The sequence below is a fragment of the Muscardinus avellanarius genome (assembly GCF_963383645.1).
Source record: "Muscardinus avellanarius genome assembly, chromosome: 8".
NCBI classification, from domain to species: Eukaryota; Metazoa; Chordata; class Mammalia; order Rodentia; family Gliridae; genus Muscardinus; species Muscardinus avellanarius.
In genome coordinates this window covers 93,338,255-93,356,249 of record NC_137794.1, presented here as the reverse complement: position 1 = coordinate 93,356,249, position 17,995 = coordinate 93,338,255, and positions in this window count along the sequence as shown.

Genomic DNA, 17,995 nt, shown 5'->3' with positions numbered 1-17,995 from the left:
GGTGAAACCTCAGGGTAATTTTTTACTGGCATCTCTCTGATTGTTAATGATGTTGAGCATTTTTCATACATTTATTGGCTGCCATTGAATTTCTTCTTTTGTAAAGTGTCTATTTAGTTTACATGCCCATTTTTTTTTTTGATTGGGTTATTTGCTTTCTTTAAAAAAAATTTTATTGGTGCATTGTAGTAATACATCTTAATGGGGTACAAGATAGTTGAGGTAGACAAGCACACATCACTCAATTAGCCCTTAACCAATTCCCATCCTATTATATTCCAAGTGTTGAGTTTCTTGAATTCTCTGTATATTCTAGATATTAATCCAAATAAATACATAATCTAGTAAAGGGAGATTTTAATAAACAATAAAATAATATTAGTAAAACAGTGTAACCCATATAAAAGTGTATTTAAATGAGATATAAAAGGTAAATAAAAATAACTTTCAAAAGGAGAAAAAGAGCTGGGCGTGGTGGCGCACTCTTGTAATCCTCTCACTTGGGAGGCTGAGACAGGAGGATCTTGCAGGTTCATAGCCAGCCTCAGCTACTGAATGAGGCTCTCAGCAACTTAGCAAGATCCTGTTTCCAAATAAAATATAAGTCTGGGAGTGTAGCCCAGAGGTAAAAGGATCCTGGGTTCCATTCCCAGTTCCATCAAAAAAAAAAAAAAAGGAGAAAAAGAAACCTTGCCAAAGCATATTTAAAAAACAATCAATGAAAATAACTACTAAAACTTTAATAAAATAATTGATAAAAAATTATGTACCTAAATGTATTAAAATTTTTAATTGTGGGATCAGAGAAACTGTTTTGTCATTTAAAGACAAGAGAAAAGGTTAGAAATAAGTAGGCACTTTTCTAAATAAAGAAGTGTAAACACAAATGTTCCTTCGGGAGCAGTGCCAATGTGCCTTATTTAACATTTTTTTTAAATGATTTAGAGGAAAAGAGCATAAGGGAATTTTAAACTTTGTGAATGAGTTTTTATGCATAATGGAAAAACTTGCTAAATCTAAGCAATCTCAAGGATATTTTGTAATTTGATTTATAAAAAGCAAATTAGATTAATCTGGAAGAGCTTATTTAGGAAAACAAACTTAATTCATCTAGAGAGGATGCTCATTTTAGAAATACCAGTTTTCACAAAGTTTATTGACTTTGGAATTGAACAAAACATATATTTCAAAACAGCAGGAAAGAGATTGCAACTTTCAAATGTAATAATCAAATGCTCATCATCAGTAAACAAGCTCTTTAGAACACAAAATTGCAATTCTTCATTTACTCTATAGCCAAAATCCCTCCCCTCTTCTCTTGTCTCCTCTTCTCTCCTTTCCCCTCTTCTCTCTTCTTTCTCTTTCTCTCCGTGTGTGTGTGTGTGTGTGTGTGTGTGTGTGTGTGTGTGTGTGTGTGTATTCTCCAAATCTTCAGGCAACTAAAATTTCCTAAGAGGTGAGGGGATTGAAAACCAATGCAGTCAAAAGATAAAGCTAAGCCCCTGTACACAGGCCCTGAATCACTTACCTCCCTTCCTAATCAACTCCTGCCTCTCTCTAAACCCATCTCCAGCAGCTCCTCACGCACTCAGTACTTGATCCTTCCCTTCAGGATCAGTATTTAAATCTACTGCGATAGCCCATGTTACAAATTCCAAAGAATACATACTTCTTGTTCAGTAAAGACAATTGAGCATATGCATTTATTGCTGTTATCTCCCAAAAGTTTTATAATAATAGTTACAAAAAGATAACATTGGTATGTATTTTCATGTGCATAAGTGAAGAAAAATGAGTAATACAAATTTTAGCAAATTTCTCGACAAAGGCCATCTTAGCTGGATGTTTTATAATGTCCTTTGCTGTCCAATCCCTCTTTCACTACCCCACTCAAACCCCCAACTGTCAGTGTCTATTTACCTTTCTGACATTAGATCATTGTTTAATCTTCATCTTTGAACTTGAAGACAATTTCCATAACAATAATGATTGATCTACACACCTTTATTGCTACTTTTATAGCATTTTTAAACTTGTGTTTTATCAATTTGTCATAATTTTGTAATTACTTGTTTAATCACTTTTATGGGACTCTGGCTCAGTCTTATCCCCATCAAAATGAAGCTCAAAGTGTCATGAAATTTTAACAATTTTTCACTGATGATTCACAGTATCTATCACAGTGGTTACACAAGATATTTTAAATTTTATATATTTATAAATTCTTCTCAGTGTGTATTCTCTCTCTGATAAAACAAACATGGGCTAAGTCAGCTAGTCAGAGTAGTGTAAAGAAAGACATTATTTCATAAGTTTTTGTTAAATAAGTACAATTACTATTCCACTTATGAATATTCAGGAGAAGTAACATAAAAAGGAATGATTTAATGAAATGCATTACTTCTAAGATAATTAAAGGTTAAAATATAGAAAGATCAAATAAGAGATCAACCATATATATGTATGAAAAGACAGAGATTAGATAGGAAAACTAGAAGGATTGGAGAAATATTTGTGATTTGAATTTATGTGGAGATTTTAATATTGGGGAAGAGGGAAATTCCCTAAAGTACATAATGTCTATTCACAAACATACCAAAGTCAATTACTAAACCAAACATGAAAAAGAGAAAAGGGGGCAGAAAGGGGCTGGGAATCGGGGAAAGACTGAGTGATGTGCACATGGATGCCTCCACCATCTTGTACCCCATTAAGATGTATGACTACAGTTGCACCAGTAAAAAATTTAAAAATTAAAAGTGAATATATTTTAATTATAAAATTGTACATGTTCACTATTACTTGAAATTTCAAGTTCTGTGTAGTAAATTCAGTTTGGCTTAAGTTAAGTTATAAAGACATCTTAGCTTTGGTTTCTTGTTATTTATAAATTCATCTAATCCTTATTTTGAAAAATAATATTTAAAACCATTATGGAGGACTTCCAGAAAGATGGCAACTGAGAGAAGCAGCACTTATGAGTCCTACTCACTTATGAGTCTTCCATTGCCTCAAAATCAGAGTTCTACAAAGCCAAAATATATTATCAGTAGAGGAATAAAAATGATAAATGCAAGGGACAGAGAAAAAGAAAATTAGAAGACTGACCAGAGAGCAAGGACAAAGAAATAAAAACACACCTGCCTTGTGGCGGCAGATGCTGCTAAGGTGCTATCTTGCGTCACAGCACTGGACTCCAGAGACAAAAAGGAAAACAAGGACCTGGCAAGCAGCTTCAGATCAATGGGTTGTAAGTCATCAGTCCTTCCTGTGCAAACACCATCTACAACTTCCAGAAGCCAAGCTCATCACACCCTCCAGGGATCCAGAGCAGAGCTAAACACCAGAATAAACCTGCAACTCTCATGGCTGAGGGTGGCACAGCAGTGCCATCTTGCCAGTGGTGGCTAAGCTCACCACGCCTGCAAGAATTCCAGACCAGCACACACCAAAATTGTAACTGAAATTATGGTCCCCACAAAAGAACTCCCAGCACTTCATCCCCAAGGACTCGTGCAACTGCAATAAATTCCCTGGGTCTGAGATTTTGCGGTTCAATACCATGAAGGAGTTGTGGCAGCTGAGCTTATCACACTTTCCAGATATGCAGAGCAGCACTCAAAAACATCATAAGTATAGTTGTGATTCTCGTGGGGAAATGCCCAACCCGGCACCCTCCTGGGGACTTGCTCAGCCCTGATAAAGTCCCTGGTTCTGAGACTTTGTGGTACAACCCAGAGAAAGTGGGAGTAGTATTTGCTGTTGTACATAGTAGATGCTGAGACAAACTCAGGCATTGATCAGTGGAAAGCATGGGGGGAAACCTACGCTTAAAACTAGACACAACTAGTAGGATCTCTGGGTTCATCACAGACCTCAAAATCATAGTTAATGGGAAGAAGTCAGACCAGACCAGCTTAAGCTGTGGAGAACAGAGACTCCTCTGCTTACCTGCTGACACCTAGAATTTCCTACTACTAAGATTGGATCAGACATAATATCCACAAAAGACAAGATGCCAAGACATCAGAAAAACAAGCCTGAGAATCCTGAAAATATGAGAAATAGGAACAGTGAAGAAATAATGCAAATCATGAATACTGACCTACAAGAAATGCAAGAAGGAGAATTCTGAATCCTGAACTTCAATATGATGAAAGGTCTCATAGCACGTTATAGGAAATGAAAAAGGAAATGGAGACAGTAAGAAGGAGTCATAAAGAAGTCTGGAATGAAATAAAAGAGTCAATAAATGAAATGAAGACAGCAATAGAAAAAAAAAATTCTGAAAGAGTAGATGAAATGGAAAATAGAATATCTTTGTTAGAAGATAGTTCATTCCAAACCGAAAGCACAGTCAACAGCATACAGAAATCATTATAGCAACAAAACCTAAAAATTCAACAACTATGAGACAACATGAAACATCCTAACTTAAGAATGAAAGGTATTGAAGAAGGGATAGAGATACAGACCAAGCGTATTTGAAATCTCTCCAGAGAAATAATTTCAGAGAATTTTCCAAACATAGAAATTAAGACAAGATAAAAGAAAGATCTCCCTATGTCAGGTAATTGTCAAAATGACCAACATAGAAGTCAAGGAAAGGATCTTAAAACCAGTGAGAACAAAAGAATAGGTTACATATAGGGGCAAAACAATAAAAATCACCCTAAACTATGCAAACCAAGTCATGAATGCCAGGAGAGACTGGTATGATGTGATCCAGACCCAGGAAGAAAAAAAACTTCTAACCAAAACTGCTATATCCAACAAAGTTAATATTAAAAATTGATGGATAAACAAAAGTGTTTTAAGATAAGCAGAATCTTAAAAATTTCATGAATACAAAGCCAATACTAGAGAAAATACTTAAAAGAACTAAAAAAGAAGCAAATTTCAGAACCAAAGAAGAGATGAACTTGATCAGCAGAGAAACTAAGTAAAGAAGAAAAAACATTATACCAAATAGACAAAATGACAGGAAACAAAAATCATATTTTAATAATAATTTGGAACATGAAAGGATTTAACTCACCAATTAAAAGATATAGACTGGAAATGTAGATTAAAAGATATAATCTAAATATATGCTGCTTGCAAGAAACTCATGTTACAGACAAAAACATTCATAGACTGAAAGTGAAAGGATGGAAAAAGATATATCATACTAATGAAGTAATGAAGACCAAAACCAGGCAGGGATAGCAACACTGATATTCAACTAAACAGACTTTAAGCTAAAACATATCAGAAGAGGCAAAGCAAGGCATTTCCTTTTATTAAAAGGAACAATTCACCAAGAAGATATAATGATAAAAAATATTTATGCTCCAAATGTGGGCATTCAGGACATCAGATCTCAAATAGATTTAAATACAATAATATTGGGCGAATTCAACATATCTCTCATGCCACTAGATTGATCTTCAAGGCAAAAGATGAGTAAAGACTTCAGAACTAGAGAAAACTATAAACCAAATGGACCTAATAGACATATACAAAATATTTCAACCAGGAATGGCAGAATACATATTCTTCTCAGCAGCCCATGGAACCTTCTCTAAAATAGATCACATCCTGGGCCACAAAGCAAGAGCCCACAAATTCAAAAGATGTAATATAAATTCCCTTCATCTTTTCAGACCAGAGTGGAATGAAAGTAGAAATCAACAACAGGAAGACCAAAAGAAACAATTTAAATATATGGAGATTGAATGATACACTATTGAATGATGAGTGGGTAAATCGAAATAAAGGGAAAGTAAAGAAATTCCTGGAATTAAATGAAAATAGAGACACAACTTACCAAAATCTATTGGACACTTTAAAGGCAGTGTTAAGAGGAAAGTTTATAGCATTGAGTGCCCATATATGAAGAAGAGAGAGTCGCCAAGTAAACAACTAATGACACATCTCAAGGACCTAGAAAGACTGCAACAGTATAATCCCAATGCTAGAAGAAAGAAGGAATTTATTAAAGCAGAAATAAATAAAATAGAGAATTAAAATAATTCAAATAATCAACAAAACAAAAAGTTTGTTCTTTGAAAAGATTAATAAGATTGACAAACCCCTGGCCAACCTAATCAAAACAAAGAGAGAATCAACTCAAATAACTAAAAGGAGACATTACCACAGACAGTGGGAAAATTCAAAGGAATATCAAAAACTATTTTGAAAATTTATAGTTCAATAGATTGGAAAACATGAAAAATATTGATAGATTTTTAAGCACGTGTAACCTACCTAAATTAAACCAAGAAGGAATAGCAAGCCTAAACCAACTAATAGCAATCAAAGTAATAGGGACAGCAATAATCTCTTAAAAGACCATATTCTAGGTCACAACTTTCAGTTGACTCCAAAAATGATCCTGTGTCCTTATTATTACCTAACAAGGGGAATGAGATGGACCCAATATGAAAGACAAATAAATAAACTAAAATATACATACTGACATAGGTAGCACAAATTACTACAAATAGAAGAAAACAAACAGACAATGACCACCCAGGAGTTTAAAGATCCAGAGACCACGGAGTTAAAGTTGAAATCTGATTATTTGCACTTAGAGGCAGTTTATCTCTTCCTCCTTTTGTAAACCCCTCTGGGAATGAGTCACATGACTCCCTGTAGTATTGACTCCTCCTGTATTATGAAGGAACTAAAAATCCCACAAGTAATTCTGGCTTGAATTGTATTAGAAGAGAAATTTTTAGTAGATGCTCATATTAAAGTTAAGGTCAATTTCTTCAGAGTCAGCAAAACAGTACAAAATAAAACTCAATAGCTCAAACCTGTAACAGTAATGCAATTAAAAGCAAATTAGCATTCAAAAGAAATCATTTGGAATTAAGACACTGCGCATTGCATTATTTGGTTAAACATCCATTTTGTTGTATTGGCTGTCACTCAGCCTAATTACCAGCATGTGGAAAGTAACTTCATTGTCATATCTGTCAAAATAAGTTCAGTGCATATGGTCTACCACCATAGCTATTAAAAATGAATATGAGTATCAACTTCATTGAAGCAATACTATAGACCAATGATTCACCCTTACTAAAATGCTCGTGAGAGATAAGATGTAAATATATCATGTAACTTTATTAATGTGAATTCCACGATTTTTGTACCAACAAAACTACATGTTCAAGGTGGAGACCAGAGGCTTGTGGTTCACGGACAGCCTCAGCTACTTAGCAAGGCCCTTTACAACTCAATGAGACCCTGTTTTAAAGAAAAAATACTAAAAAATAGGGCTGGTGGTATGGCTTGGAGGTACAATGCCACTGGACTCCATCCCCAGTACTGGAAAAACAAACTACATTTTTAGTGCATATGTACACACACACACACACACACACACACACACACACACACACATCATCTACACATATCTATATAAGTTTGTTTGTGCATTTTCAGATACAGTTTGTCATTTTTGATACTACATATTAGTCATTTTATCAAGTCTCTCATGTTTTAAAATAAATTGGATAGTTTAGGGCTTAAGAGATATTTAAAGAACTAAAATACATTATTAGAATATCATGATGTACTTATTATACTTTGAGGAGTATTGTGTTTACATCTACTTTAAAACCTAAAATTATAGCTGGGAATTTAGTGCAAAAGTGGAATCCCAGTACTTGTGAGGCTAATACAGAAGGACTACAGATTTGAAAGTCATTGCATAGAAATTTATTGAAATCCTAATTAATAAAATATGGCTGGGTGTAGGTGTATCTCACAGGTAAAATGACCGTAGGTCAATCCCAGTAACACACACACATACATGCATGCACAAACACACATGCATAACACACACACACACACACACACACACACACACACACACATACATGAGTTGAACTTATGAAACAAGACATTTCCCATTATAAATAAAATAGGAACTACAAGAGATGATCAATAATGAAGCATAAATGAAAATTATTAAGTATATATCAACATGCAAAATGTATACCACTAAATTATTTCATTATATATATTTTGTAAGAATTATATGTACATATATGTTTTATTTTGCTGATTTTAACACCATGAAACTTCAGTTTTCTAAATACATACATATATTCTTGGGCATATTACTTTTTAATTCTTGACCCTTAATTTATTTACTTTTCATTAGGTTATATATATGAAAACAGTCATATATTTAGGTCATAAACATTACAAAAAGGAAAGTCATATTACCTTATACCCTTACTTTTCTGGGAAGTGATTTGGGATTGTTCAACTAATTTCTCTCTCATATAGAATCCAAATTTTCCCATTAAGAAATGACCTTATGTGGAGGTCCTGATTGCTTGGCCACGACTCCGGGAAGGTGGGGGGGCACACAGTGGAAACCCTTAGGCGACTCCCCCACCTGGAAGGCCCCAGAGGTCCGGGACACTTGGCCCCAACCCAGGAGGGTGGGCAGGCACCCTTTAGGCGACCCCCCCCCACTTGGAAGGTCCCCAAGGTCTGGGCGTATGGCCCTGACCCCAGGAGGGTGGGCAGGCAGGGGGAGGGGCTCTATTAGGCAACCCCTGGAAGGACCCCTGAGGTCCTGCCACATGGACCCCACCCCAGGCGGGTAGGCAGGCACAGGAGGGACACCATTAGGCGACTCCCACACACACCCGGAAAGGCCAGGAGATCCAGGCGTCAAGGCCCAGACTCTGGGCGGGTGGTGGGCAAGGGTGGGGCACCCTTAGGAGAACCCCCTCCCACCCGGAAAGAAAAAAAAAAATTTCATTGCCACCGAGTGCCTGATCCCAAATCCTCCTGAAACCACACATACTCTCTTCTCTTATTAAAAAAAAAAAAAAAAAAAAAAAGGAAACAAAACGAAAAAAGAAAAATATTCGAGAGGGGTTAAGATGGCCCCAGCAGCAGCTAGAATATTGGAGATGCAGACAAAACATATCCATCTGGAGCTTTTGGAAAAATTCCCCGCAAAGGAGGACTGCTGCTTCTCTACATTGTTAAGAATCCGGGACATCATCTCTAAGGAGAGAGTCTAGTGGAGACCTAGGAGGAAGGCAGTGGTGGCAGCAGTGGTCGAGATGGCGGTAGAGACTTTTTGAATTTGGGAGAGGCAGACATCTGATCCAACCCACCCTGATCCTCTGAAGAAATTACCCCAAATGTCGAATGCTACTGTTGCGCATGCTTAGGAACACTGGACATTATGCGGTATGGGGAAAGAGCTTGGGAAAGATTTGAAATGGTGGAGGCAGTCACATTGGCAGCGGCAAGTACTCAGGGGAGGCAGAGATCTGACGTAATACATGTGGAACGTTTGAAGAAATTACCTCAGAGGCAGAATACTACCACCACACACCCTTGGGAACGTGGGACAACCTGCTTTGTGAAGAGGGTGCTCGAATCACAGCCTGCCGAGGGGTGAAGCCAGTGCCAGGGCCAGCGAGGCCAGGATCGAAGCCTGCCATGAGGCAAAGCAGGTGATGGGGCCTCTGAGGCCGGGATCGGAGCCTGCTGTGAGGCAAAGCCACTACTGAGGCCTTCAAGGCCGGGATTGGAGCCTGCCGAGGGGTTAGGCCAGTCGGGCCAGCGAGGCGGGGATCAGAGCCTGCTGTGAGACAAGGCTGGTGCTGGGGCCTCCGAGGCCGGGATTGGAGCCTGCTGAGTGGTTAGTCCAGGGCCGGGGCCAATGAGGCTGGGAATGGAGCCTACCGTGAGGCAAGGCCAATGCTGGGGCATCCGAGGTCAGAATTGGAGCCAGCTGATGCGTTAGGCCAGTGCCGGAGCCAGCGAGGCTGGAATCAGAGCCTACTGAGAGGCAAGGCCAGTGATGAGGCCTCCGAGGCTGGGATTGGAGTCTGCTGAGGGGTGAGGCCAGTGTCGGGATCACTGAGGTCGGGATCGGAGCCTGCTGTGAGGCAAGGCTGGAGCTGGGGCCTCCGAGGCCTGGATAGGAGCCTGCTGAGGGGTTAGGCTGGTGCTGGGGCCAGCAAGGCCTGGATCAGAGCATGCCTTGAGGTATGGCCAGTGCTGGGGCCTCCGAGGCCAGAATCGGAGACTGCAGAGGGGTGAGGTCAGTGCCAGGGCCAACGAGACCGGGACCAGAGCCTGCCATGAGGCAAGGCCGCTACTGAGGCCTCCGAGGTAGGGATCAGCGCCAGCTGATGGGTTAGGCCAGTGCTGGATCGGAGCCTGCAGTGAGGCAAGACCAGTGCTGGGACCTACGAGGCCGGGATTGGACTTTGCTGAGGGGTAAGGGCAGTGTCAGGGCCAGCGAGGCTGGGATCGGAACCTGCTGTGAGGCAAGGATGGAGCTGGGACTTACGAGACCATGATAGGAGACTGTCAAGGGGTTAGGCCGGTGCCAGGGACAGTGAGGCCAGGATCGGAGCCTGCCATGAGGCTAGGCCGGTACTGAGGCCTCTGAGGCCAGAAGAGGAGCCAGCCAAGGGGTTAGTTCAGTGCGGAGGCCAGCGAGGCCAGGATCTGGGCCTCCCATGAGGTGCTGGAGCCAGCGAGGCTGGGATCAGAGTCCTCCGGGTGGCCAGGCCACTATTGGGGCTGTCAAGAGTGGGATTGGAACTTGAAATGTGGCATGCACAGAGAAATAGCACAGAAAATAAAATCCAGATGCTTCCCCTAATTAGCAAGAACTAGGAGGAAAAGGGTAACAGGAGGAGGTCGAGTAGTAGAAAGGGCCCTATTGAAAAGCAATTAAGGTGAACAACCAGAGGGGAGGGGGTGGGGGAGGATGGAATCTCTTTAAAACTCATGAGGTACGTAAACAATTATATCAAAGATAATCACCAATTAAGCATGGCATCGAGGGAGGGAGAGGGAATGGGATGGGGATTGGGTGAGGGCTTATTGGATTATATGTGCTTGTATATCCTCTCAAGTCTTGTATTCCAATGTGATGTATGATTACAATAAAAATAAAATAAAATAATATTTTTATTACAAAAAAAAAAGAAAGAAAGAAAAGACCTTACAGCTAGATGTGGTGGCACAGGCTTGTCATTCCTGCCCTTGGGAGGCTTAAACAGGAGGATTGCACAGGTTTGAAGCCAGCCTCAGCTACTTAGTGAGGCTCTCAGGAACTTAGTGAGACCCTGTTTCCAAATAAAATATAAAATAGGTCTGGGAGTATACCCCGGATGTAGAAAAGCCCCTGGGTTCCACCCCCAGTACCAACAAAAACAAAAAAGAAAGAAAGAAAGAAAAAGAAAAAGAAAAAACATTACATAATTCAAAAATTTTTCATCACTTTGAAATTGCCAGGTAGCTGACAGGGTTAATTCATAATGCCAGCTATGTATGTTTTTTTTTTTTTTTTTTTAGAAATGTACTGAACCTATGGAATGTACTTAGTTTACGATTGGTTATAATGACTTCAAACCTTAAAACTTTTAATAGAAAACTATGATTAGAAATTTAAAAAATATAGACCATCTCCCAACCTACACTATCTTTCTTTCTTTCTTTGCCTATAGTTTTATAAAAAAAAATGGTAAATGTTCCTCAAACCTGCTGGACTTTCTGTAAGAAGTGTGGTGAACAGGGACCCCACCAAGTGACAGAGTACAAGAAGGGCAAAGCTTCTGTGTGCCCAGGGAATTAATGTGTCATGAACAGAAGCAGAGAGACTCTGGTGGGCTTTCTAAGCTGATTTTCTGGAAAGGTAAGGTAAAACTATCAAGAATATCGTGCTGAAGCCTGAGCATGTTGAACCCAGCTGCAGATTTAAGAGGATATTGGCTAGAGAGAGATGTGAGCATTTAAAAAATGAGAGGGGATAAGAAGAGAAAGAGCCCCGTGATCCAATTCCAAGCTTCATCTTTTGTTTTATTATGATGAGAATTAAATCTCAAGGTTGCTTTCACATTATTTGGTTGTTGTGAGCTTTCAAGAGGGAATAAACTATTTTTTATTCTTTTTGAAACATGTTCTCACTGAGTTGCAGAGTGCCTCACTAAGTAGTTGAGGCTGGCCATGAACTGGCAATTCTCCGTTATCGGCCTCCCAAGTATTGGGATTACAAGCATGTGCCACCAAACCTGGCTGAAAATAATTTTTTTAAAAATATTTTTCTTTTTGAATAAATAAACAATAAAGTATTATAAAACATAGCCATTTGGACTTAGGAATTTTAGTCAGAATCAGTTGAAAAGCGAATTTGAAGTCACAAATCTATTTATACCAGGTAGTAACCACAATAGTTTTATCTTTTTGTGTGTATTAGGAAGGCAACTATATTTCCTTTTTACTATTTATCCATAAATGTGAAAATTTTTATGCCAGAGATTGATGAGAGTGTTTATTCAAAATGATTTAAAATCCAGTTCTATTATTGTTGTTAGTATTTGTCAGTCAGATTTATGAAAATGGTCTTTGTAGTGTAAATAAAACATTTTGGCTGCATGCAGTTAATGAGCATTGTATATATATTTTAATGAATGGTTTATTTTAGGATACCATCACATTTACAGAAAAGTTTCTTAGATAGTATGCAGTGTTCTTGCATATGCCACATTCAGTTTTCCCACTGTATATATTTATTTAACTATGGTAAATTCTTCACAACTAATTAATTAGTAGTGTTTCATAGTAACAACCCACTATTGATTTACTTGACAAATATATGTGATTCAATAATATATAAATGCATATAACCAGTGAATTAATATTAATGTTTATAGTAGTACATATTACCTATGGCTACATTATAATAAAAGTATTATTATTGTCATTAACTAATTACCATAATTAACAAAACTTCATATTTCATTCTTCATATTTAATTCTCATATCCTTTTATTTCCTAGGATTTCATCTCAAAAAACCACTTTGTATTTATTCATCTTGTCTCTCGAAGGAGGCCTGTGCTCCCCAAGAGATACACTCAAAAATGTATCCACACATACAATCATTTTTTAATATTTTCAATTTTTTAAGCTAAACAAAAATTCATACTGGTATCTCCAATCTGAATCTACTACCATATGACTCATTGTGAATTCCCTTTACAAGGATGACAAATCTGGCTCGTAATATTCACCATCCATCTCTCCATTTGAAGAATTTCCAAGATACAAGTACAAGAACTTCAGAACAGTTAGCTCATCTGTCCAGTCCAAATGACTCACTGACTCAGTGCTTAGGCACAGTTCCTTTTGTCAGTGGATACACTCTCCAGTTGTTTCTACAGCAATTGCGGTCAGTACCTATTTCCCCATCATCTTCAGTGAAGTTATGTTCTACATTTATTTGTGGAACAATTAGATTTTTTGCTGCAGTCTGAAGTTAATCTAGATGAATCCACCTTTTTAGTAAAATTTTCTTTTTTTACTTTCAAGAATTAAAGTTCATCCTTGGTCTAAAATATATAGATTTGCAAAGCAACTAGTATTACTTATTTACTATTGCATTATCATACAAAGTAGTTTCACCATCCTGAAAATCTCAGGTTCTTTAACAAATGGATCTTTCCTTTTCTAAACTTCCTTGAAACTATTGATATGTTTCCATCAATTATAGTTCTGCCTCAATGAGAATATCATATAAATGGAACTGTATTGGATATAGTCTTCGCATGGAATTCTATATTTATAAATATACCTTTAATATTATTGACTATATTTCCATAATTTTGATGTACCACAGTTAACATATCCATTCATCAGCTGAGCATCTCAGTTGATTCCAGATTTTAGTGGTTATGCATTAAGTTAACATATTTACCTGCATGACTTTGTATAGAAATATATATTTAAATTAGTCAAAAAAATACCTGGAAATATGACTTCTGAGTCATATGGTAATTTAGATTTAGTTTTTAAGAAAATTAACAAACTTTTCCAAACAGATTTGTCATTTGCTTTCTTAACAGCAATGAATGACTTCCATCCTCCCCAGCACTGGGTATTACCATTTTTTTCTTAATTTTAGTTATTCTAACTGCTGTGTAATAACATCTCAACAGTGTCTTAATGTTCTCTTTCCTAATGCCAAAGATGGTGACAGTTTGCTTTCTTGCCCTGTTCTATGCACTATAGTGAGGTATCTGGTGAACTTGTTAGTTTACAAATTGGATTACATTCTTATTAAGTTTTAAAAGATTCTTACAGGTTTGAGCACAATCTCTTATTAGATAAAATACTTCCTTACAGGCTGTAGTTTATCATTTTATGCTTCTAACAGGGTCTTTTGTAAAACAGACATTTCTAATTTTACTGAGGTTCATCCTATCTGTCTTTGTTTCATGGATTGTGCTTCTGATATTTTATTTAAAAACTCATCACCATACCCAAGGTCACAAAGATTTTTCTCCTTTGAAGTTGTGTAGTGTGTGGTTTTTTTTGTATGTATAAACATACATATGTACATAATATATATGACACACAGACCTAACCTGAGATCATCCTTCCTGAATTTCAAAACAAAGAACATATATAAAACAGCCTGAATCTTTGGGTGGGTGGGGCAACGTGTGATCAGGAAAAAAGTTTACTCACCAAGGAATAGAAATCAGATGGCCGTCAAGCTGCTTTAGTAGGACTGGATGCTAGACAATAAAAGACTAACAGTTTTGAATCCATGTGGGATAAATATTTTAAATATAAATTATGAATTAATTGGAACACTCTTTCAAGAGAGGCTCATTTCTTAGAACTTACCAAGTATGTGGCAGTTTTAAGGAAAGCATACTAGGTAGTTGGTGAAAAGAAAATAACTTTGCAGGCAAAGGGAGATTTTTCATGAAGCCACAGAAGCTAAATCAAACTCCCTCTATTGCAAATGAGTTTGGGGCTCTGCAAACCTGAATTTATTCCTGACTGCAGCAGGGTCGGCAGTTGGAATCAAATTAGAAAAATAAATAAAAGATAGAGACACTTTCAAGATTGAGGAAAAGAGAGGAAGGGAGGGGGGATGCCGGCATGAGGAGGTCACTAGCCAAGAACATGTATGTAAATGAGGACTGCAGTAAATATGTTTACAGGAAACATGGTAATAGATAGAATATAATAATAGAAGGCAAAGGTGAAAGTCTAAAGAAAGGTGAGAATAATTTATGGGAAAAAATATCAAAGAAGACAGAAAAGGGTTTAGTTAAAAACTCAGGCTGAGAAACTTCTATTGGGCAAACATATGGATGTTCTTTTCCCTCACCTCTGAATTGACAGTCTGGAGGGATCATAGGAAAGATTCTTGCTGTTCATTTTCTTGATGGAGTAGAGTTTAGGATGGTCATGCTGGATGACTTCATTTTTCTTTACAAAATGCCAAAAAAAGCCATCTGCTAATATAAAGGCATTTTTTTCTAAAGGTGCTTTCCCTTTGTGTGTAATTTATTTATGATATCTTTAGGAATCGACACTTAAGTTGCAGAATCAACATGGCATCCATATTGTGATCAGTCCCAAAACAGAAAAAAATCCATTTTTTTACATCTATAGATTTTAAATGTTATATTTATAGATTTTTTCCATTTTAGAGTCTATAGATTTTAGAGATGAATAGATAGAAGTGATTTTTAACTTGATCTGTTCATCAGGTTCCTCATCACATATAGTCATCAGCGGATTGGTTACCTGACAGTCAAAAGTTTCAATTCTTACTGGTTTTTCTGGGCCTCAGCCTCTTCCTTCACATTATACACATATTAGTATAAGGTTTCACTTTTATTCTTAAATTCTCATTAACTATTTTTTTAGTTTTTATATTACTTAAAAAAAAACTAGCATGTGAGTAAGTGAAAAAATAATTATAAAATGATGTAACCAGAACATCTTGAAGAAGATAAATGATTTAAGCTGAATCTTAAAAGATGAATAGAATCTATATAATAAAATTTAGTAAGATTTGAATTTGTAGTTAAAATACTCTATTATACATAATGTTTTACCCTTAACATCTATATAATAGAGTGGGTATTTGTTATCCAGAAATAAAGAAAGTGTATTGAGACTCAGATAGAAAATGGTGATCTAATTAGTGCATATTTTGTGTTCCAGGCAAAATGATGAAGAATCCAATGTAAAGAAGGTTTGAACTTTAAAGAGGAGATCACTTATTAATGTAAGATGGAGTGATTAGAAATGAAAGCAGTTATAATAGAATATACTGAAAGCTAATCAGATAACTTGATTTTTCTATCAAATATTTCAACACAAATAAAAAAAATTTAATGTATTTTTCATTGGACTATATAATTTTTCCTTACTATTTCATTTAAAAAACATATTTAAAATACCAGAAGGTAATAATTTTAAAAATTGATGAATATGTTTACATTTTTAGTCAACTCATAGTCTACATATTTAAATAATTAGAAATCTGATATATTTGAGGTTATTAAGTATACCTTATGAATAGTTAATAAAAGCCAGCAACATATGATAATATAAAAACTGAGAGAAAATCATTCAGCCCATTATGAGGAATAATATCACAGTAAAAAATAAATGGTGATCTATTTTTTAAATAATTAAACAAAATTTTCTGTAACAAAGAATTTATTTTGTAATTAAATGACTTAGGTACATATTACAAACTTAAATTCTTATTTCTTTTTCTTCTTTGTAGTTTATTTCTGCATTTAATGTATTCATGTATGTATTCAGCCTACATAATGTGCTGGTCTTCATTTATTATAAATAATAATACATGTATATTTCTGTTTGTACATACCTTATAGATGAACTTTAGAAATTAAATTAGTTTTCTAGAAATAATGAAAACATGAAATAATTAATAAACATCATTTAAATCTTAAATGATGAAAACATAGTGTATTGAAACATTTTTAAATGCATACAAATAATAGCACATTAACGAATAATATCACTTTAATGCAGGTGTGTTCTGCAGCAAATCAGATTTCCAGTAGAGTTTCTGTATATAATTCAACTTAGTCCCAGGCCTAGAAGAGTTTCTTGGATGATAATGCTTACATACACCTCAAGCTCATCATTCCTATCAGTGTAGCTTTACAGGATGTGACTTTGAGTTTACTTTTGAAAGAAGTCACTATAGCGAGTACTAAAGTCTCCCAGCAAGGTGGTAAGAAAGAAAATGAAGAAAGGAAAGAAAGAAAGAAAGAAAGAAAGAAAGAAAGAAAGAAAGAAAGAAAGAAAGAAAGAAAGAAAGAGAGAAAGAAAGAAAGAAAGAAGGGAGAGAGAGGAGAGAGGCAGGCAGGCAGGAAGGAAGGAAGGGAGGAAGGAAAGAAGGAAAGAAGGAAGGAAGAAAGGTGTTTATGAAACAGCTTCTTTAATTTTTACTCTTGTTTTTGGTTCCAACAGCCCTCTCCCATGTATATAAATCTCTACCACTCTCACATGTTTGGAAACATTGCTGCTCTCTAAAATGCTGAACAATGAGAAACACAGTGTAGATCATTAAATAAAGACTTATTTGTTCAGTGCAAAGGGGAGTAAGTGCTTCAACATATGTTACATATTCTCCTTTTAGTCACCGCCTCCCATGAACAAAGCAAAAAGAATCAATTAGGAGGAGAGGAAAATACTAAGAAGTGGGTAGAATAATTTAAATTGCTATATGTTTAGAAACTTTAATTGGTTGCTGCAGTTGAATTCAACATATACATCCAGAGGTATGTCCTTATAATTGAGTATTTTAAAGATTTGAATGACATCCATTTTTCACCTTCATTTGGAGCCCAAGCAGAACTAAGCCGTCAGAAGGAGCATGTCTATGAGCCACATGGGAGGATATTAATACCTGGACTAAGTCCTCTGTACTTCATAAGGCTGAGAGGTCCTAACAACATAAAGAGGTGGAAAGGTCTTCTCTGGAGCTTCTCAGTTGGATCTAAGGCATCTTTGCAGCTCCTTAATTAGCACAGAGCACACCAATTCATTCCACTTTTTATTTCTCTTAGCACTGGTCATCCCCAAGTCATCCAACAGACACATAAAGCTTCACACATTGAAGGGGGCTAATAACATGTTACAAGTCTAGAAAGTTATAGAAATGAGAA